General features: G+C 33.5%; 2 long non-coding RNA genes across 3 annotated transcripts; one reads left to right on the top strand and one right to left on the bottom strand.

Moving 5' to 3' along the window:
- The first annotated feature begins 1,542 nt into the window (after positions 1–1,542).
- Positions 1,543–7,490, top strand: LOC120067444 (uncharacterized). 2 transcript variants are annotated; one of them, XR_005478987.2, is made up of 3 exons: positions 1,543–2,053; positions 3,177–3,465; positions 7,207–7,490. It is a non-coding gene; the product is annotated as an uncharacterized LOC120067444 (long non-coding RNA). The 2 variants fall into 2 exon arrangements; XR_016525332.1 differs by lacking the exon at positions 7,207–7,490 and having other exon boundaries at positions 3,177–3,480.
- A 13,785-nt stretch (positions 7,491–21,275) lies between these two features.
- On the bottom strand, positions 21,276–23,018 carry LOC120075115 (uncharacterized). The gene is made up of 3 exons (XR_005481311.2): positions 22,734–23,018; positions 21,844–21,921; positions 21,276–21,706 (listed from the first exon to the last, which is right to left on the bottom strand). It is a non-coding gene; the product is annotated as an uncharacterized LOC120075115 (long non-coding RNA).
- Between the last annotated feature and the right edge of the window lie 389 nt (positions 23,019–23,407).

The following is a 23,407-nucleotide window of genomic DNA, read 5'->3' as shown; positions in this document are numbered from 1 at the left end:
TTGCTTCTGCTCACTTTACTGTGGTAACCAAAGTGCTATCCATTTATCCCAAAATCCACAATTTCATATTAGAATAAAGCACATTGATTTCAAATATCACTTCATTAGAGATAAAATTGAGACAGGGGAGATAGAAATCTTAAAAGTCCATACTTCTGATAATGCAGCTGATATGCTAACTAAACCTGGTACAAAGCTTAAATTGGTTAAATGTTTAGAATAGGTTGGTTTAGAGCTTCTAGAAACAGGGTAGACAAACTGGTCAGAATAAAAAAGATCATGAAGATTGTAGGCATTAGAGTCAAGGTAGAGAATTTGAAAAAGTTTGACTCAAATACCTCAGATTTTAAGTTTTTTTATAACTAACTTTTGTAACAGTCAACTTGTATATCATTATAAATACCACTGATTTAAAATTTTAAAAAAGAAATAAAGAGTTATCATCTTTTCTTAGTTTTCTTGCAAACTAAAATCTGTAAGCAATCTGCAATTAGTAAAAGATTTCAGATCTTCCTGTGGACGTAGGCAATCTTGTCGAACCACGTAAATAACTGTCTCTTTCTTCTTCCTTAACTTTTTTGTTTTCAATCAAGTAATACTTCACTGCAAATCGCATGCCAATCATTTACATTACAAACGTATCGAGTATCAAGTTATCGAGTCAATCTTGCATCAAATTATTGCTATCGAGTAGGTCCAAGTATACCCTTTTCACCTTCGAGTTGCACTGAGCATCGTTCAAGAACCGTCGAGTACGATCGAGTATTAACTCTGTTATCATCGAGTTGCATCGAGGATTTAACGGAGACCAGTCAGACGAGGAAGAAAATTCTGATCGAGGATTGAGTAGCAAGGTGTCGAGTGTCGAGTTTTGAGTATTGAGGATTTGGCAGAATTGATTTGAGTCATTTCTTCATCTCTTCAATAATGATCTTGAGTATTTGGGACTTGTAAAGGGTCTTCAGCCCAATATACATATACATATATATATATATATTATTTTTTTAATGACAAAATGATGACAGACATTTAATATCAGACAGTTGCTAACAAAAAGTAAGTGAAAAATCAACATTGAAGACAATATTCAATTTTTGAAAACTGACATTGAAGATAACTGACATTGAAATTTTTGTCATCTACAATGTCGATTTAAAACCGACATTAAAGACAACTGATATTAAAGCCGTTTTATAACACGATCTTTGATGTGGGTTGTCAACCGACATTGTACCCCTATAATGTCAGTTTTAAACCGATATTAAAATTTAGTTTTGTAGTAGTGATCATAAAAGACTTAAATGGAAAATAATTACAAAACATATATAGAAATATATTTACAAATAATTTTAATTTATAGAAATGTTATATAAAAATGTCACAAAAACTTTATTATTAACAACACATCTTAAATCAATATCACTAAAAGAATTAATAATGTATCCACCGACAGCACTAAATATCAAATGCTTTTAGTAACATAGGAAGGTTTCACTAAATATATATAATTTTATAAAAAAGGTAAAAATTTTAGCCTTTTTTTTCCTCCCTCTTTCCCTCCAATTATTTTCCATCCTCCATTTTCCCTCTTTCCACTCTCCATTCCCTCACTCTTCACTTAACCTCACTGTCGGCGAAGAGAAGAAGCTTTACAGTGAACGGAAAAGAGAACGCGAACGACTCCGACGACTGTTGCACAATGAGGTTGTTGCATGATGAACGGACGGACGTGAACAAATGATTTGGACAAACGTGAACAGACTCCGATGACCTTCTCTCCATATAAATCCAGCGACTTGAACGGACTGACAAGAGTGGACGATTCGAATGGACGGGCGAGCTGCTGCACATGATTTGGACGGAATCTTGCTGCCGCACCTGTTTGGATGAGCTGTTGCACACAAATTAGACAAGCTGCTATACAAGATTTAGATAGACAAGCTGCAGCCAGTTTCACATGGATTGTTGCATATGAATAGAATGCCACTAAACAGAGTGGAACTCTGGTGAACGAAAACAAAACCTTCTTTTCAGAGAACGCACTCCTTTTTAGGTATTTTTGTGTGAAATTTCCATCCATTAGTACACATTTAACCCTATTTCCAAACTCACACAACTTTTCAATGATTTCCACATTCTCAGAGAATTTTTAGGTGATTTTTTGTGTGAAACTTTCATTTTTTTAAGAATCTAAAGCCAATCAATTTTCCATCAATTTCTGAGGATCTTAAAGTTAATTGATTTCTAAACAACCTAAATTAGGAACTTAATAAATTAACTTTTAAATTCAAGAACATATGAGTTTACTTTTTTAGATTAATGTTTTTTAGTTTCTTTATTTGTTGATAAATGTTTCTTCTATGGAGAAGAAAGATGATGAAGAATTGATAATCTTTGACTTAAGGATTTTATATAACTAGGCAATTCTATCATTGACTTAATAAAAAATCATGTAATTAGATTATTCAATAGTTCATTAAGAATAAATTCCTAATGCCTCAATTACCTAATTTTACAATTAATCCTAATCTAGGTCTTAGTTGCTACCTAAAGACATTTCACAACTAATCCCTAAATTGTATTGAACTCATGGGTTTTCTTAACTATTCCAATCTTGAAATCAAAAGACTGAAAATTCAAGATTGGTTACATGAATGTTTTGAATTAATAAATTATTTAAAGAAAAGAGGAAAAGAAGTCCACATTTTCTATCAAGACTACTAATTCTTGCAACTACAATTACAATTTTGTTATAAAACTATGTAATTATTGCATACAAAAATTGATTAACCTTTATTCGTCAATTCAATCTTATTCAATTTTATTCTAAATCTCAGCAAGAATATTCAAAAGAAAGTAATTACATGAAAGAAAGTTTAAGAAAAGTCTCAAGAAAATGCCTAATTACATGGTACCCCAAGAAAAAGATTTACCTACTCATGGAGATTGAAGTTCTTTGAGCATTCCATTGATAGTTGCATATTGATACAAGTCTGAGTAGAAATCGACTCAATCTCACAGAAAAATTACTTGAATCGCTCTTGGAAATCAAAATCTCTCTCTAAAAAAAAAGGGTTTTTCTTCTTCAAAGTTTTTCTCTCAAGAAAATGATGGAATTTTTTAAAAATGATATATCTCTGTTTTCACTGAAGAACTGAACTCATTTATACTAACAGGAAGTCATCGCGAAGCATATGGATAGATTGTGTCAAAATCCAGAAAGAAGAACGAGCGCATCGAGTTTTTCTGTTTAAAACTTGCTCCTCGACACTCGACGGTCAATACTCGATCATCGACGCTTTGGATGCTCTTTACTCGATTTCCTTAACTCGATGCAAGATGAATCAAATGAAACTCGATGGAAGATGGTTGAATACTCGATAGTCTTTACTTGATGCTTTTGACAGTATTCTGTTAAATATTCGATGGTTGATGATCCAACAACCTTACTCAATGCTCTCTTGGGTACTTACTTGATTCTCTTTAATTTTTTTATTTTCTTGGTAATTTTTAGTCTTTTTGGTACAATTTTCTTGTAATGACTCCAAAATGCTTCGGAGATCGTTTAATCCTACAAAATTAGAAATTAAAGCAAATAATCAACATAATTTTGGGAGAATTAACATAGAAAATACACAACCATTAAAAACCTAACATATGACTTAAGAGGTCATTGTTTAAGGTTTTGGTTTGTTTGAGTAACTTTGATAGTATTTATTCCTATACGCTTTCGAAAGGAGCTTCCATAATTTATTTTCTTGACAATGTGTTCATGACTATGCATTGAATATATGTTTTACTTTTATGATATTAAGTTTTCTTCAATTTGGAAGATAGTAGGGATGGTTTGGTGTTTTTTTTAGAACATGGTTGTACATTTGACACCTCCTTCTAAATCGTATTTATGATACTTACTTTGATTGGTCCCTTTAGTATGATTTAAGAGGTCATTGCTTAAGGTTTTGGTTTTTGTTTGAGTTACTTTGATGGTACTTATTTCTATACCCTTTTCAAAGGAGCTTCCATAATTTTTTTTCTTGACAATGTGTTCATGGTCATGCGTTGGATATGTGTTTTACTTCTATGATATTTAATTTTCTTCAATTTGAGAGATAGTAGGAATGGTTTGGTGTTTATTTTAGAACATGGTTGTGCTTTTGACCCCCTTCCCTCTCCCCCAATTGTATTTAAGATACTTTGTCTTGTCCCTTTAGTATGATTTAAGAGGTGGCTTAAGATTTTGGTTTGTTTGAGTTACTTTGATGGTACCTATTCCTATACCCGAAGGAGCTTCCATAATTTGTTTTCATGAAATTGTGTGCCATGCGTTGAATATGTGTTTTGCTTCCATGTTATTGAATTTTCTTGAATTTGCAAGGTATAGGTATGGTTTGGTGTTTATTTTAGAACATGGTTGTACTTTTGACTCCCCCTCCTAAATTGTGTTTAGGATACTTACTTTAGTTGTTCCCTTTAGTATGATGTAATAGGTCATTTCTTAAGGTTTTAGTTTGTTTGAGTTACTTGGACGGTACTTATTCCCATATCCTTTTGAAAGGAGCTCCCATAATTTATTTTCTTGACAATGTGTTCATGGTCGTGTGTTGAATAATTTTTTCTTCTATATTATTTAATTTTCTTGAATTGACAATGTATAGGAATGATTTGGTGTTTGTTTTAGAACATGGTTATGCTTTTGTCCCGCTTCCCAAATTGTATTTAGGATACTTACTTTGATCGGTCCTTTTAGTATGATCTAAGAGGTCATTGCTTAAGGTTTTGGTTTATTTGATTTATTTTGATGGTACTTATTCGTATACCCTTTCGAAAGGAGCTTTCATAAATTGTTTTCTTGACAATGTGTTCATGACCATGTGTTAAATATGTGTTTGGCTTTTTTGATATTGAGTTTTCTTCAATTTGAGAGATAGTAAGAATGGTTTAATGTTTGTTTTAGAACATGGTTGTGCTTTTGATTGGTCATTGCTTGAGGTTTTGTTATGTTTGAGTTACTTTGATGAGTTTTGTTCAATTCTTTATTCTCACGTGCTTACATATTTCACATCTTTATTTGTCAGATTTGATGCCTCGATGGTCTTCAGAGATTTTAGAGTTGAATTTGGATGGAAATTGAAAGAGTTTGGGTTGGTATTTTATACTTTTGTTTCAAAATGATGTTCATGCTTCAAAGACCTTTTGTTGAAATTTTTGTTACGTAAACTTATGATAGCTAGTGCTGGTACTAATTTTGTTCGTCTTTTAGTTGATGTAACTTGATAATTACAACTTAGGATGATATTACTCAAATTCACTTATTAGAAATTAATGAAGTATGTTGATATAACTTGTCATGTAAACCTGTGACCAAATTGGCATTATTTCATTTTATTTCAATGACAGTGTTGGAAATGTGTATCTTCACTTGTAATTTTTGTTTTAAATATAAATTGATTAGTTGATTTATAATTTGTTTAAAGGAATATTATGTTTTAAAATTTTATAACAGGTCTACATATTAAATTGAATATTACTGATGTTTTATAATGTCAGTAAATCATAGTTTTAAAAATAGTAATTTTACTAACACTTGAATTTTTGGGGTTGATGCTATAAATCTCATAGAATCCTGTAGTTTGTAAACACTTGGATGAACAAGCATTCTTTGATTTATAACATATGATATTATATTCACATTGTCTATGAAATATTTGATATTTTAGTTGCATTAACCACAAACCAATAAACTTAGGTCCATGGTTATCGTTGTAACTTAAACATGTATGTGGAGAGATACAAGTGGATCGTGCTTTAAGTGATAACCTAAATGGTCTGTAGTATATAGATAAGGCTGGGTACCTTATCCTGCTAACACTACAAGTCATACCTGCTTTGTAGGTATTACAAATGTTGTAAAGTGCTATAAATGATATGATCCTAATTATTCATGTATTAGACATGCGAGCGGGGATATTCTCTACAAAAGAGTTTGTATAAGACCGTTATATAACGCCATTCATAATTGAGACTTTCATTTCACTAGGATGACCATAGGTAACATGACCTTAATCCTGAGTGAGTTGTGAACTCCTGCTTATGAGGGTAGTCCTTTGATTTGCATGGGTGAGAGTTGCCAGATCGTCGACTCAACAAGTCTACCATTTTGGAGATTCGTCTGATTGGAGATCTAGGAACTCAGCTACCTAAGATAGAATTCATTCCTTCCCCGAAGTAGGGGTAAGTAGATAAATTGTTCCCTTAAGGACTGATTCCGTGTCTTGATCGTTCCCTAAAATTGAAGCACATGAAGGGCAGGTGCCTCTTGCTAATGAAATGGAATTGGGACTAAGTTGAAGAAAAGAAGAAAACTACCTTGCAAAAGAAAACAAAAAATGAGCCAAAAGAAACTAAAACATACCTAAGAGAAACTAAACTAAAAGAAGTTAACGCCTAAAGAAACTAAACTAAAAACCTAAACTAAGAAAAAGTAGTCTAGAAAGGAAGGGAGATTATAAGTTTTATCCTAATGCTGGAATTTTTAGTGTTGAAATCCTCATGTTTTAAATATATATTATTTGAAAATTAAAGGGTTTTAGCATGTGCAATGGGTGAAACTTTGATTATTAGGGGAGTACTGAAAAGTTTGGGAGCTTATTAAATACGTTTTGGCGTATTTTTAAATAGATATAAATCTAAAATTTTATAGGCTAAATTTAAAATTATATAAACTTAAAATTAATCTTCAGAATTTACTTATTATACGCACAACTTTTGTAATGCATTCCTATGAGCCATTTTAATTGATTGAGTTTTATTTCAAAATGAGAAGTCTAAGTTTCCCTATTACTTGGACAAAAATCTTATGAGTTCTATTCCCTTTGCTTATTGAATAACTTTTGATTTTCTAAATTTTCCCTTCACTTGGTTGGAATTTGCCCCTGTTTGGATAAGAAAAATGTTCTGTTGCATGGGTCATTGGGGAAATTAATTCACCTTTTATTTTCTTTCAAAGTACGTTAAACTGTTATAGGACATTTGTCAAATGCTTTTAGTATATATTTCTACTTTAAGCTCTAATTAGAATTTTTTTATAACCTTCGATTCATGCAATCTTAGACTCGTATGTGCATTTACAATTTTAGGTGTTATTCTTCTTTAGTCTTAGACTCTTACATGGTCGTCTTGAATTCTACGTGTTCACAATTTTAGGTGTTATTCTTCTTCAAAAGTGATAGAATTTCAAGTGTTCACAATTGAAGTAAGTCACATTCGGAGGAGTTTGGAATGAGTTAATCACCTAAAATTTGCACCATCAAGATTTTGGATTCAAGGAGGAAGGTGTATAGAAATGTGACTGCTAGTCTCCAATTAAGGTGACTATTGAATTTTGTATAAGAGTTTAGTCAACTTCTTTGTTTTAGTATGTTGTATCTGTCATATGTGCGAGTATTATTGATTTTGTACCTTGTTTACTATTTAATACACACTAGTGCAATTATGGTGAAACTTCATCTATTTTCTTTCTAAACTATCCATTTTCTTTTGTGTTAGTATGTTTTGTAAAGCAGGTTCCATTTCTGAAGAAGTTTATTGTTTGAATATCATTGATAAGATATGAGTATATACTTGGGTATGTGGTTACATTGTTTTGAGCAAGGATACTTGGCCAGTTTCACGTATAACTTGTCATCAAAGTTTCGTTACTTTGTATGGTGATTAGTGGATTACATTCTTTGATGTGATATTATCCCTCATATTTGTCCAATTTTTGAACTTGTAGAAAGACAAGCACACAAGAGTGTCTCTTCTAATTAGGTATGGACGATTTCATTAATATTATAAATAAAGTCATTACGATCGTCTTTTATGTGTTTAGTTGAATTTATATAGCTATTTTGAAATTATTGTTGCATAATTGGGTTTAGAAATTGGTTTTGGTTAATTCTTTTTTTTTTTTTTTTTTTTTCATTAAGTGTCATATATAGGGTTGTATTTCTATCCTGCAATTTTATTTTTGGTGAGTTAGACAAATTTCATTAAGGGTTAGATATTTGGTGAGTTAAACACATTTTTTGAGGGATAAATATTCGATAAGATAGTGGGATGAAAAATAAGAATACATAAGTTAGACATTTTTTTTTGTTAAGACGTTTTGGTGAGTTTTTGTGATGTATGTGTGAAGTGTGTTTGAGTTGAGTGAGTTTGTGCTAAATGAAGTGATTTTCAATAAGTTGTGATTGCTTGTTGGCTAATAAGAGTTAGGTTGGATGAGTTCGTTATATTTGAAGCGTGTTTAATTGAATATCGTTATTCTTGAATTGTATGTGTCTTAGATGCTTAAGTTTGTCGTACTCTTGCGGTGATATGGTAGTGACTAACGTACTAGAGTGTTGTTATAAACATATGCATTGATTGAGATAACTAGAGTTTATGAGTACAATTACATTGCAAGAGGTATGGTACAACTTTTATACTATGGATTTCAAATTTTTTTTGAGTTTCAATGATTCCCATTGATGACTTCCATTTTATTTGATTAGTAACATATCAATACTGATTAATGGAGAATCTCAGTCATGAAACGATACGAATAGAATCATTTGTTAATAAGATTTGAGTTGGTTTCATTAAAGGTTGGAATGAAGAAATGAACATTCTCTTATCCCTATGACGATGAAATGTTCTACATTAACGTATCTAACATTGAACTAAAATCCTGCATGTAAGAACTCATTTAATCTGTCATTTAAGTTTCTGTTACGATGATTAAAAGAAAAATGTATTGGTACCTTTGTTTTCTGTTGATTAGTCCCTATCTGCTCTGTGAGCTATGCGCCACTGTTTCTCAGTAGCCCTTTTAGTTCATTAACGGTTCATAAATACTAGCAATTAACGTTGTGGAAGTAGGTGTTGATAGAACTATTGCCTACAACCATGGAGCTGCCAACTAGATTATTGTCCTTATGATAGATGTTCCTCATTTTAGTCATGCGTGTAGTTTGTTGGAAATGTGTACGTGTTTATTTTTAATTATTTTTTCGTCATTACGTTGATGCCAATTTTTTTTTTTCCTGAAAAAAGCCATTGTTTATAGTTATTTATCATGTGAGAAACTTTGTGGAAATAAGTTATTTCTCTTTTCACTACAACAAATAGATCTTTTAATAGCATCATAGCATAACTTTTCTTATAAAACGCTATTGAAAAGAATAGGAAAAAAAGGTGGACAAGTGAAATTTGGGCACGCTTAGGTAAAAAATTACGCCTTTTTTTCTCCTCGGTCTTTATTTGCAAGGTCCCTCATTTTCTCCATCTTCTTTCGATCGACGCCCACAACTGACCATCTCGTCTACTTCTCTGTTATTCACAACTCCATCATCCGCGAGCATCTCCAAACAGAAATTAAATCTTGAGATGCCATTTTTGTGATTCAATGTGATTTTTGATTTTGTCAATATGTGGGTAAGAGAAATTAAATTTTAAAAGGAAAATGAAATTTTGGCAGTGTATGTCCAATAAATCACTTTCACTTTTTCAGTCTATAATCTTTAGAAATTGAAGGGTTGTATTTTTAGGTTACTGAGCCACTTTTCTTTGAAAGTATTGACTTCTAAACTTGAACTCATTTAGGGACATTTCAATCCAACTCTTCACTTTCTTTACATCTACAGGGCTGGGTTTTTCCCCTTTCTCAAATTTACTCCTTCTGGTAATTTTTAAGCCTTAAACATCATAGTTGTATTATTATGTTTTTGGGTGAGTACAAATTTGATCAATATGTAGATCAAGAGTTATTTTCATTTGTTTCATTTCGTTCAAGTTCAACAAATGGTAATTTATAAAGGTCTGTTTTTGTTCTTATTTATTTTTAAAGAACGTATAGGATATGCAAAATGTCTTCCAACTCATATAGTGTAGCTAAAAGTTTCAAAGTTGGGCCAAGAAATAATGATCGTAAAGCTTGTCAACACTTCACATTCTTAGCTAACTTTAGTTTAGTGGAAAAATTAAAGTGTCTTTCTCTCTGTTTTTTTTTAAACGCAAGTGGGTTCTCTCTTACTATGACGGTTTTAAAACTTGGATTGCCTTTAAATTTTCTTCTATAAACCATCAAATAAAATACTTTTGACCTATATATAAAGTTCTATATTCAAGTGTCTTTCATTCTTTTTTTACACTATTTATTTGATTGTAACTTTTGGAGTCTCATCTTGAATGTCTTCGATTGTTAACTCTTCCATCCCTCTAGAAGAAATACTTGGCTTAACCTTATATGAAGTCTCCGTTGGAATACTAATCAGTTAGAATTAGAAAGGAACAACAAGCATTTTGAAGGAAATGAGAGAAATTACATCTTCATTTTATTTTCCATCTTATCATTATGTGGTCATGCTTCTTAGAGCAAGTTACATAATATTTTTTTTAGTCACTTTATAGTTTGCAAATCTGTCAATAGTTGGGTCTTTCGAAACTCCTAGATATTTACTGACTTTCATTTCATTTAATGATACATGATAGTTATAAATAAATAACTATTAAGGTTCATTAAGGGTTTCTTAAATTAGTTTCAAACTGCAATAGATTGCTCCTTATGACAACTCACTTTGATTTCCTCTTGGAAGATTCAGGTGACAAGAATTTCATTAGAGGTAGAAGCTATATTTACGAGTGTTGATCCATATGAAAAAATGAGCGATTATAATAAATAACAAACAAAATTATGTTTGCAACTTTCTTCCTATGGTCTATCTCTATATCAACTCAAGAGCAAATAGGATTAAATAGATCTCCAAGCTCTAATAACTAGTACAAAAATATTAAATAGTTTAGATTAAAACTCCCTTCTAAGAAATACTATTATAGAAAATACTATCATAGTTCTTCTATAAAGAGCATTGAGGAAGAAGATGAAATTTGATTCCAGTATTGCATAATTTTTCCTATGGTTACTTTCTTAGATAAGCTAAAGGGCTCTTGGGTTGATGCACAAAGGTTTCAGTGGGCTTCTTGAATGGGATTGGGACCATATCTTCTAACTTTATGTGCTCCATATTTCAATATAGTACTTACTTTTATAGTTATTTTTTGTTGGACATCATTGTAGTTTGATGTTTTAAGTGTGAGACGGTGTTTTGGGTCTCCTCAACTTATAAGACATTGACATTGGATGATGCTCTCTCTATTAGTTATATTGGCATCAACCAATTTCTCCTATCACATTACACGCTTTGCTAAACTTTGTCCCTTCACTTTCAGTTTGTATCAATATAAGAAAAGTTATATTTGAAGAAATGTCTCAATGTGCACTATTAGATGTCGGTAAGTTTTGGACTATTAGTTTCTTTAATCTCTTTATCTTATGTCACTTTGCTTATAAAGGTTTTAAATTTGTAATGTTCTTTTTGTTCATGAAATACTTGAAAATGTTAATTTAGGAGATTGTTCTTTACAGAGAAATTTCTTTAATATCTCTAATTGGAGGGTTGTAATTCTTTGTCGGTTTTCTTAGTAAGTAATTTGTTATGCAATGCCTTAATTAGGTTCTTCTGGGTGATTGATGTTCAATATTTGAGGTGATTGTTGTTTATTATCATGTTTAGGTTCCTTTGTGTCGTTGGAAGCACGTGCTTGGTGTTTAAGGTGTTTAAAGTGTTGAGTACACCTTTTCATTTATTTTCGGTTTATCAATGGGATTGTGTTCTTTGTTCATTTATGAAGGAAGTCTTGTTTTCCTATTTTGATGCCAATGAATTTGAGTGGGACAACATTCTTTTTCTTTGCAATTCTAAGCTATAATATTATTTGCTCTAATGTTATTTATAGGTTCTAGTTGAACATATTAAAGTAATATTTCCTGGGTTGAAATCGCGAGTAAGTGTTGCTTTTGTTTCTATTGCAAAGGAGCATGTCAATTATGGAGAAATAGCAGAATCAAAGGTTTGCCTCTAAAAACCTTATTCTTTTTATTTAGGAGCATAACTGTTGATCTTCTTTTCTCCTTTTTTGATCTATTTCTGATGTTATGTTTATGTTCATATGTGACATTTGATAAAGGAATACATCTATTTCTGGTGTTATGTTTGTGTTCACCTGTGACATTTGATCTACTTCTAGTCTTCTGCACTAGTTATGCTATGCTAAGATCTTGAGACGAGTTTCTATTTTCAACTTCTAAGGTCTCTCTAGAATTTACTACAGTGGTCTTGAGTGCTTGTTTGCATACTATTTAAATTTCTTCTAATCTTCCTTTTTTTTTTTTTTTTTTTTTTTTTTTTTTTTTTTTTTTTTTTTTTTTTTTTTGAATTTCTAGATTTTGTTTAGGTTGAGGGGAGGAATACTTAGATGGTGGATATTTGGTTCCTGCTAGTAAGGTCTAAGGTGTTTGATGATTTGCCTCCAGAACCAGAATGATTGATTTTTGTGGTCTAGTGTTAATTGATATTTGTTTTTTTTTTCTTCTTCCACGAGCTGTGGTTTTGAAACTAATAAAAAATTTCACTATGTTTGCTATGTTAATATCATTGTTGTAATGATAACATCAATAATGCTGACAATTCGAGTTCATGTATGAAAAACATACAAGGTAAACAATCTGGAAATAACATATGTAGATCTTTAAGCCCATCAACAACGACAAACTTTCACTCACTCCTTGGTAGTCGAAAAGAAGGTTAATCTCAAATTAATTTAGTTTACGATTGTTTTGTTGATTTTTAGATTTTTGTTTTACATGCTATTGTGGTAGAACTGAATTTGGTAAGCAAACTCCTAGTAGAAGAATTAAAGTTTATAATCATATTGAATGGATGGTTTCAATGCTGTTATTTGAGATTGTTTTTTAGTTATTGTCACTGCAAGTATTTTATTGCCAAGGCAAGGGATCCGATTAAACCTTTTCAAGAAGTATTCCTGCTCCTCAGGTAAACAATCATTTATGTCGTTTTTTTCTTAATGTTGTAGTTTGAATCTTTCTTTCACTAATTCCGTTAATTAATATCTTGAATTGATTCTTTGAGATTTTGGTACACAATTTATAAGCTGTAGATTGTGGTACACAATTTATATAAACACTCTAGAATGGTTATTTATTGTTACTGATATATTGTCATTAGAGCTATAGCATTTCCTTAAAGACTGATGACACGTTTCATGTTTGGGAATGATACTGATAAGAGCTATTTCATCAGCTAATGGCCAATGGTTGTGATATATAAATTGTAGAAATATAGTGAAAAGTGATGTCCTTGTCTGCTTGATCTTGTAGAAGACATACAAAGGTAGCTCTTGTCCTGCCTAATACTAGCTGTTGAGGAAGCTCATTTAGTTTATCTACTTTTTAAAGTAGTTCTGGAGCTTTTATTGATGCAACTTCTTGCCATTTTTTATTTGTGAAATTATATCAACTCTATTAAAAATTTAAAAATATAAGTCAAGGTTAACCTTGTGAGGTCATTTCATATTATTTATTTAGGAATGTTATTTGAGTTTCAATAATTTTTAATTAAATTTCCTCCACGAAGTAAGAGAGAGGACACCCTTTTTATTTATTTTTTTAAGAAATTTTATTTAGATTCATTCTAATTTGAATTTGTTTGATCTTCGAGAAACCACTTTTCATTTTTCTAGTATAGTTGTGGGCAAGTTTCTATTTTGCATTTGCTTTTGTTTGCAATATTCTTTTTTGCATTTTCATTAGTTTTCTTGTTTAATTATGCCTAATGGAATATAAGTAAACCTATGTAACTTTCTTAATTTAAGTTTCACTTTGTTCTTATTCTCAAAAACTCATTTAATCGATATCCTTGTTTTATGTATTTATAATTTTTTAGGTTACATTTCCTATAATTCGACTAATTTTCTTCGGTTTGTCATTGTGTTTGAATTTTTAAAATTTGTTCTCTTGTACATAAATATGTACACTTTTAACTATGTTTGAATGGAAATGTAGGGCAAAGATTCCAACGTAATATAAAAATTGGAACATTGTTTATGGGTATTTTCGTATCCAAAGTAGAATATCTAATTTCATTTATGAACTAGTAGCCGACAAATCAAAATTGGAGTCAAGTGGGGATAACAACTCCCCCTAACTTTTTGTATTTTATACATATGCTACTATATTCAATAAATTGTATATTTTATATTTTAACTATCTTTTGTTGAAAATTACTTGTTGAATTTATTATATTGTTGTACTAAATTTGCTTGAAATTAAATAGTTTTATATGATATTTTAAAGAATGAGAATGAAATTATTTCACACTAAAGTTATAAGAGTTTTATGATTATAACTATTATTAATAATAAATAGTAGCAAGAAATTATTATAAAATCTACTATAGCCTTTCAAAAAGCTATAGAACATATATAATATTGCAATCAAATGTTATAAAAACACAAAAAAACGCTATAGAAACAAGCATAGTAACAAGTTTACTGTTATAAAGAGTGCTATTAAACAACAATCATAACATTAAAATTATGCACTAGAAAGTCTTTAATAGCGCTTTTTATAGTTTTAAAAAATGCTATAGAATGTTGAGGACTTTAATAACATATGCTACGACAGTATATCTAAAATACTATAGAAAGTCTTTTATAGTATTTGTTGACCGCTATAAAAATGCTATAAAAGACTTTTTATAGCATTTTCTTACTGCTATAAAAAATGCTAGAAAAGGTTTGTTATAACATTTTCCAATAAAGCTATGAAAAGTTTTCATAGCATTAAACTTAAGCAATCGAAAATGGATTTCTAATAGCATTTATGATAGTGTTAAAAAAAAAACTAATAGAAAGTCAGGGACTTCCAATAATATGGGCTACGATAGTATTTCAAAAACGCTATAGAAAGTCTACAATAACATTTTTTAATGCTATCGTATGTGATATTTATTTATTATAGTGCTTAGTTGTTTGGTATGTTTGGGTGCTATCATGTTAAAATAAGGCATGAATTGTTCATAGGTGTCAATATATGCCATTAATTATCTGCATTAGTAGACTGAGTGAGCGTTTAACTTTTGTTCTAGAAATGGCGTATGAAAAGGATGTTTAGACTTACACGAATGTTGTGATTATTGTTGACATTGATTCATTGAGTTGATCTCTAAAATGAATGTTGTTTTTTTACTAGGTTTTGCACAAGCCCATTAAAAGTAGTGAAGCTACTAAGAAAATCATTGACGTTCGGTTAGTGACAAAACTTGTTGTAATGTAGTTACTCACTAACAAAGACATTAACATAACAACTCTCTTTTTCAACAAACTAATAACTACCAAACAATTAATATTATCAATAGAAGCCATGAACAATTTAACAACCCAAGTATAAAAATAGGAACTTGATGTCAAAGCTAAGGACAAAACTAAAAGCACGAAGTCATGAACTAATAAACAATAAAACTATTTATAAACCACATGTTAAATATTAAAATTATAGACAACTTATCACCAACATTATTTTTAAAAAAGCCATTAAAGTCTTCTAGCACACTAATTATAAACCCAAAAACAAATCTATGACTGTCATACCTGCAGGATAGTCATAGTGTAAAAATAAAAAAGTAGGGAAGAGAATAACAACACAGTTGCGTGGAAACCTTTGTACAGGGAGAAAAACCACGATAGACATTGATTTTTATTATTAATTCTGATACACAAAGTACAAGAGAATAGGCCAAATAAATAGACTAGTGAGAAGCCCTAGAGTACACATAATTACTAAAATCCCCCTGGGGTTACAAGTTGCTTTTTCGACACTCCCCCTCAAGTTGGGGCGTAAATATCAATAAGATCCAACTTGCTAACACAATAATCAAAGCTTTGTCTCAGTAATTCTTTTGTGAGCACATCTGCAATTTGCTGATTTGAGGGAACATAAGGAATGCATATACTTCCGTTGTCAAGTCTTTCCTTGATGAAGTGTCGGTCGATCTCAACGTGTTTTGTTCTGTCATGCTGAACAGGATTATTTGCAATACCTATTGCTGCCTTATTGTCACAAAACAATTTCATTGGGAGCTCATTGTCTTAATGAAGATCTGACAATACTTTCATCAACCAGATCTCTTCACATATCCCTAAACTCATGGCCCGATACTCAGCTTTTGCACTACTTCTGGTCATAACTCCTTGTTTCTTGCTCCTCCAGGTCACAAGATTACCCTAAACAAATGTGCAATACCTTGATGTTTATTTTCTATCAACAACAGACCCTGCCCAATCAGAATCAGTGTAGGCTTCAATGCAGTGTTTATCAGACTTCTTGAACATTAACCCCTTACCTGGTGCACCTTTCAGATATCGAAGGATGCGTTCAACTGCTATCATGTGTTCTTCACAAGGAGCCTGCATAAACTGACTGACGACATTTACTGCATATGAAATATCAGGTCTCGTATGAGATAAGTATATCAATTTTCCAACTAACCGTTGATACCATTTTTTATTGACCGGAACGCTGTTACTAGTATTGTTGAGCTTTGAATTATATTCAACTGGGGTGTCAGCAGGTTTGCACCCAGTCATTCATGTTTCCGTTAGAAGATCAATCATGTATTTCCATTGGGACACTAAGATTCCGTCCCTAGACCGGGCTACTTCCATTCTGAGAAAGTATCTTAACTTCCCAAGGTCTTTAATTTCAAACTCTTTGGCCATCTTTGGTTTGAGTTTCACAATTTCAACATCATCATCACCGGAGAGCACAATATCGTCAACGTACACAATGAGAAATGCTACCTTCCCTGAAGTTGACTTCTTCGTAAAAAGTGTATGATCTGAGTGCCCTTGGGTATACCCTTGTCCTTTAACAAAGGTGGCAAATCTGTCAAACTAGGCTCTCGGAGACTGTTTCAACCCATATAGCGACATTCTCAGCCGACAGACTCGCTGTTTGAACTGATCTTCAAATCTGGGAGGAGGATTCATGTAGACTTCCTCCTCAAGTTCTCCATTGAGAAAGGCATTCTTTACATCCAGTTGATGCAAGGGCCAATCTTTATTAACTACAACTGATAACAATACTCGGATAGTATTGAGTTTAGCTACGGGAGAGAATGTCTCAAAGTAATCTACCCCAAAGGTTTGAGTAAATCCTTTAGCAACTAACCTGACTTTGTACCAATCAAAAGTCCCATCTGACTTGTACTTTATAGTGAAAACCCATTTGCACCCAACCGTCTTGTGCCCTTTATGTAGGATCACCTGGTCCCATGTTTCATTTTTCTCCAGAGCTCTCATTTCCTCTATAACAGTAACTTTCCAAACTTCAATTCCCATTGCTTCCTGTATGTTACTCGGTATCACCCCTGCATCTAAACTAGTGGTAAAGGCCCTAAATTCTGATGACAGGTTATTGTATGTCATGTAACTATGCATGGGGTACCTTGTACATGACCAAATTCCTTTCCTCAGGGCCATTGGAAGATCAAGAGAAGCATCATATTCCTTCAAACTATCAGAATTTCCATTGTGATCGCTAGTTTCCTCTTCCTGTTTCTCATCTTCAGAAATCACACCTTTTTCACAATTATCTTTAGTATCACTCACATTTTCTAAAGCTGTGTCTGAATCGTCATTCACTATCGTCTTCCCATCTGCTATAGTGGTGCTATCAACACCTTTCCCTCCTTTTTCCTCTCTACCCTCGTTAATACAAGTATCAATCTCATTAATTTCAGGAATACATGTGCCTGATGTCGGGTTTGACTCATAGACCGGAGCCGGAGATGTAACAAGTGACGCTGTTTCCTTCCTGAGATTCTTCCTATAGTATGTTATCCATGGGACTTGATTGGTAGGAAGGATAGGACCAACATGTTCATGAATAGGGACAGACTCCAAGGGAATTGTATATGTGGACCAGTTATCTCTTCACTAGAGATCTCCCCCTGAAGATGGCTAACAGGGAAGAAGGGCTGATCCTCAAGGAAGGTGATATCAATGGAAACAAAATATTTGCGAGAGGATGGATGGTAAAATTTATACCCGCGCTGATGGAGTAGATACCTAACAAAGACGCACTTTTGAGCACGAGGGTAAATTTTGTGCTGTTTGGACCATGGGAGTGAACAAAGGCAACACAACCAAAAACTCGAAGTGGTACATCGAAGACTAAATGAGTCGTAGGGTATGACTCTTTTAAACAGTCTAAGGGGTTTTGAAAATTAAGGACCCGGGAAGGCATTTGGTTGATAAGTGAGCAGCAGTAAGGATGGCATCACCCCATAGGTAAGACGGGAGTGATGTGGATAGCATTAAGAACCTAGCAACTTCCACCAAATGACGATTTGTCCTCTCTGCTACCCAATTTTGTTGAAGAGTGTAGGCACACGAACTCTGGTGGATAATCCCTTTGGAAGTAAGAAACTCCTAGAAGGAAGCGTTAAAGAATTCCCGCCCATTATCACTTCTCAAAATACCAATCTTGGCATTAAACTGGGTTCCACAGTGGCATAAAATTGTTGGAATATAGATAACACCTCGGACTTATCAGTGAGAAGAAAGACCCAAGTAAGCCGAGTGTGGTCGTCTATAAAAGTGACAAACCAGCGTTTCCTTATGAAGGTTGTGGTTGGTGAGGGACCCCAAACATCACTGTGGACTAAGGTGAAGAGTTTGGATGGTTTATAGGGCTGGGAGTGGAAGGAGACACGACTCTGTTTGGCACGAATACACACTTCACACTTTAAAGAAGACACATTAATATTGTGAAATAAATGCGGAAATAAGTGTTTCATGTACTGAAATTTCGGATGCCCTAAGCGGTAATGCCATAACAGAAAATTATTCTCAGAGGTAGAAAAATTTAAGGAGACAAGGCTAGTCCTATAATCATTCCTAGAGGAAACATCATCAGTTAGGAAGTAGAATCCCCCATCGTGCCGGGCAGTGCCAATCGTCGTCCCCAGCTTAGATCTTGAAATAAAACAGAGTCTGGTGAAAAAACTGCCTGACAATTCAAATCTCTTGTAATCTTACTGATGGATAATAAATTATATGAAATTTTAGGAACATGCAAAACGTCCTGCAAAACCAAACCCTCAAACGGAGATAAATCCCTTTTTCCTGCAACAGGTGCGAACGACCCACCTACAATCCTAATTCGTTCGCTACCAGCACTTGGATAATATGAAAGAAACTGATCAGAGGTATCAGTAAGATGATCCGTCGCCCCTGAGTCAACAATCCAAGGTTTTTTACCGTTCACATTAATAATATCAAAAGACTGCATATTGTCTGACTGGGCGATGGTACTGATTCCAACCATACTCAGGCTGGTCGTACTGTCAACTGAGGGAAACACAGGCAGGATATTTGTAGTAGGTAAAATAGGGAAAGAATTTACCGGGCTTTCATCTGGGTATTGGGTCGAGTCACAATCGGTTGGAAACGGGGCAACCACTAACGGCTGAAAGGAAATCGACGGCTGGAAGGTAGTCGCCGGCTAGAGGCGGTTGTCGGCCTGTTGTTGGTTGAATGCGCCTAGGCAGAATCGGAAAGGTCTTGTTCTCTTTGCTAGACGAGTGGGTTCGCCGGATCTGACGCAAAAACCCTAGGGTATGTCGGCGCAGTTGAGTTTTTGCAGGTCGAAGCTGAAGCTCGAGGCGCGATCGGAAGCTGTCGAAGGTCTGAAGCCCTAGGCGCGATCAGAAGCCCACCCTGTTCGTCGATCGGAAGCTGCAGGTCGAAGGCTCGATCGGAAGAAACTCTGTCTGCCGAAGGGTTGCTACAAATGCGGACGTCCCCGATCGGAGCCAGATCTGTTCCGCCTCGTGATGGGTCTGAGGGGTTGTTGCGGCCGTACGTTTGTGTATTCTTCAGATCTGTCCATGTGCGGCTCCCATTGACGGCGGCTTTTTGTTGACTACAACTGGACGACAGAAATTAATTCCGGTAAGGCAGCTTGAAAACACTCCTTTACCGCGGCCCGAATAGCAGTTTTCATATCAAAACTCGAAGATCCACTAGCTGAAGGCAACTGTGGATGATTCTCTTCCATAATGGCTAGGGTTTCGTCCCCGTTCTCTGATACCATGTTAAAAATAAAAGATTATGGAAGAAAATAACAGCACAGTTACGTGGAAAGCCTAGTATAGGGAGAAAAACCACGATAGACACTGATTTTTATTATTAATTCTGATACACAAAGTACAAGAGAATAGGCCAAATAAATAGACTAGTGGGAAGCCCTAGGGTACACACAATTACTAAAATATCCCTAGAGTTACAAGCTGCTTTTTTGACACATATTAATTCATTTATAGAAAAAGTTTGAAGACATACCTAACAAAAGTAAATTCAGAGTAGATGTGTGTATGCGTGTGTATTCAAACAACAATTTGTGGGGAAAGGCCATCAGACACTTGGCCTAAAAGTTTAACGTACCATGAGTACTCATGAGTCACCCACAAATTGTGGAAGTCCACCAGTGTGGCACTGCCATCAATTGCAACCACATCAATTAAAGGTGTCATCACCTCTCTCACATGTGTATCTTTTATCTCAAGAACATTCCCAATCATACCCTGTATTGAAACCATCATGACAACATTTTACACAGATAACCCAAAAAAGTATCAAGTACAAATCAAGACATAACCAGATAATCAACAAGTCACAAAATCCACATAGCAAGGAAAACTATCCCAGATACCATGCAATAGGGCACACAACACAATGAATATTCACCATCACCAAGTCAAAAAACTGGAGTTGATTCAGCTGCACATACAAATTTAAAAATAAATAAATAGAACTCAAGAGGCAAATGCTGTTCTTGAAATTTATAGATATTCAAAATATTCATGACAAACCTCGTTCAACCAAATTAAAGTGACCTTAGCAATTAGCATAGTCAAGCTAATTTACAATAAAGATTAAATTGTCATACTAAATTGTCCGTCGAATGTGCTAATTTCAGACATCTGATTGCTCTTGTGCTTCCATAAAAAAACCAAATTTTATAGTTCATGGAGATTAAGTAATAATGAAATATCTCCTAATTGTTTTTCCCTTGTATGAATTTCCTTTCTTACTATTGGCAGAGAGAGAAAGAATGAGGAGCGGGGTGGGGGTGGGAGAACAAATGAAACCAAAACCACAGTGTTGTCACATTTCAATTCAATTTTAGATGTTTATCAGCAATGAAATTGAAATCTGAGATACAATAATAAAGTCAGTAAGCTCTCTGAAATAGTTTGTATCATTTTAAGAGGAGAAAGAAAGCGATAATCTTGCAGTATAATATCTCAAAGACCATTTTAGATGTTCAGATTCACATGTGCTGTCAACAAGAAACAGCAGCTAAGATTTACTTCAGGATTCAAGCTCAAGAGTTTTATTAATAGAACAATGTCCTAGGAAGCCTATCCATTACTTGCTCTTTTTTCTCTATGGCCCCATTCAGTTCTGCCCCTCAATTACAAATTGCTCACTAACACAGTAACACAGGTAAAAGTAGCGCTAAGATGAATTATTTTGTATGATGAAACGAAAGAAGAAATACAGGGCTTCATAAACCTTCATGCAATTACAACCTTAGAATGAAACAGTGAGCAGAAGCTTCTAAGCAGCTGAAACATTGATACTACAAAACTTACCTTCTCCCTTTCATACCAAGCATTTTAAACATCCCCATTGATAGGTATGTGACAAATCTTCCAACTGGGTAAAGTATCACCAAAAGCCGTGCCACTGGCTTGACCTACAGACAATAAAATCAATGCAGTTAATAGAACAAAAAAATAAAATAAAATTTCGTAATGTATAAGTATCAATAAGCATTGAGCCTAGAAACCTCTAATACAGGGTTTGGTGATGCAATAAGCAAATGTAACTTACCACAACTTTAGTAACCTCTGTAGCATTATGGACAACAATACTTTTTGGAGTGAGTTCAGTGAGAAGCAAAATTTCAACCTAGCAACATTAAGGAGGTATAATTGGCGTCTATTTCCAATGAACTTTGGCAACAAACAAAATTTTCAATTATCTAGCATGCATGTTAACGAGATATAGGGGATATATCATTATGGTTTGTATACCTAAGACATGTTATGAGAAAGAGTAAATAAAATAAAGGTAACTCTTAATTCCCCACAAGTGCAGTCAATTTACTTAACTTATTATACAAGTTGGGGTGATAGGAAGGGATCGCAAACATCAATCTCACTCCTTGATCCCTTAATCATAGATAAGTAAGAGATCCAAATCTCCAATGGATTTGTACCATAAAAATTATTATTTAGGAGAGTTTCCGTATTAAGAGAGGACACCCAATATATAAGTAAAAAAGAAAGCAGAGTACATCTACAAGCCTTTTCCTTCAAGTGGAATAAATGGGTGAAAAAGTAGAGTACACAAAAGAACATACACATGATATATAAACAAGAAAATGATAACCATGACTGACCATTTCAACTGCAAAAATAAGTGAGGAAGAGAATCCCCGTGCAATGTTCTAAAGAAAAGTTTTAAAAAGTATATAATAAAAAAACACCATTAGAAAATCATCTGCATGGTAAAATAGTTCCTTAAGAAAGGTGGTCTAACAGAGGCATAAAAGTATGAACGAATAAACAAGGTGGACAAAGAAGTTTGACAAACACCATCCAAAATGTTTTTTCCCCTTTCATCTAAAAAATTTCATCATTTCAGTACATTAGCAAATTGCAAAAGAAAACAGAGCGAGAGGATTTTTTCTTACTGATTGAGAGAAGAAATCGAACTACCTTTTGCAGCTAAAGGTTTTGTTGCATTTGTGAGGTTAGGTGGCAACTTTACCTTCTTTCGGTTGTCTAATAGCTTTGTAAACGTTGTTACAACCTACACAAGAATTACAATGAGATGGGTAAATTTCTAGAACAGAATGAAGTTTACCTTTGATTTTGAAACTGGGAACAATGAAGAATGGAAAGGAAAATGAGATGGTCTGTCTCAAATTTCTCTTTGGCAGCCGCGACATGAAAGGATCGGAGAGTTAGAAATTTAAAATAAGCAAAGAAGACGAAACGGCTGAAAGATATTGAATAATAATGAATAAAGAATATATTTGTACAATTTTGACTGGTTGGGATAAATATTCCCTCTAACAACTTTTTCTTCTAGAAGAATGATGACATGGCCTGGGTGTACTGACTGGGTGGCTGACTATTTGTCCATGTGTGTTGCTGACTTGCTCTTCTCTAATATCCCCCTCAAACGAGAGGGTACGTCAAGTACACCGAGTTTGGAACGAAAAGACTGGAAGTGAGAATGTATTAGAGGTTTTGTGAGGCAATCAGCAAGCTGACTTGCCCAAGGGACATATCGCACTTCCAAGGCTCCACAAAGGATATGATCTCGTACAAAATGGGTATCTATCTCAATATGTTTTGTTCTGGCATGAAACACGGGATTGGTGGCT

Source organism: Benincasa hispida, chromosome 1 (genome assembly GCF_027475165.1).
Source record: "Benincasa hispida cultivar pf3 chromosome 1, pf3_genome.v1.1, whole genome shotgun sequence".
Taxonomy (NCBI): Eukaryota; Viridiplantae; Streptophyta; class Magnoliopsida; order Cucurbitales; family Cucurbitaceae; genus Benincasa; species Benincasa hispida.
Note: the sequence above shows the minus strand (reverse complement) of the source record. Positions and strands in the feature narration are given on the sequence as shown.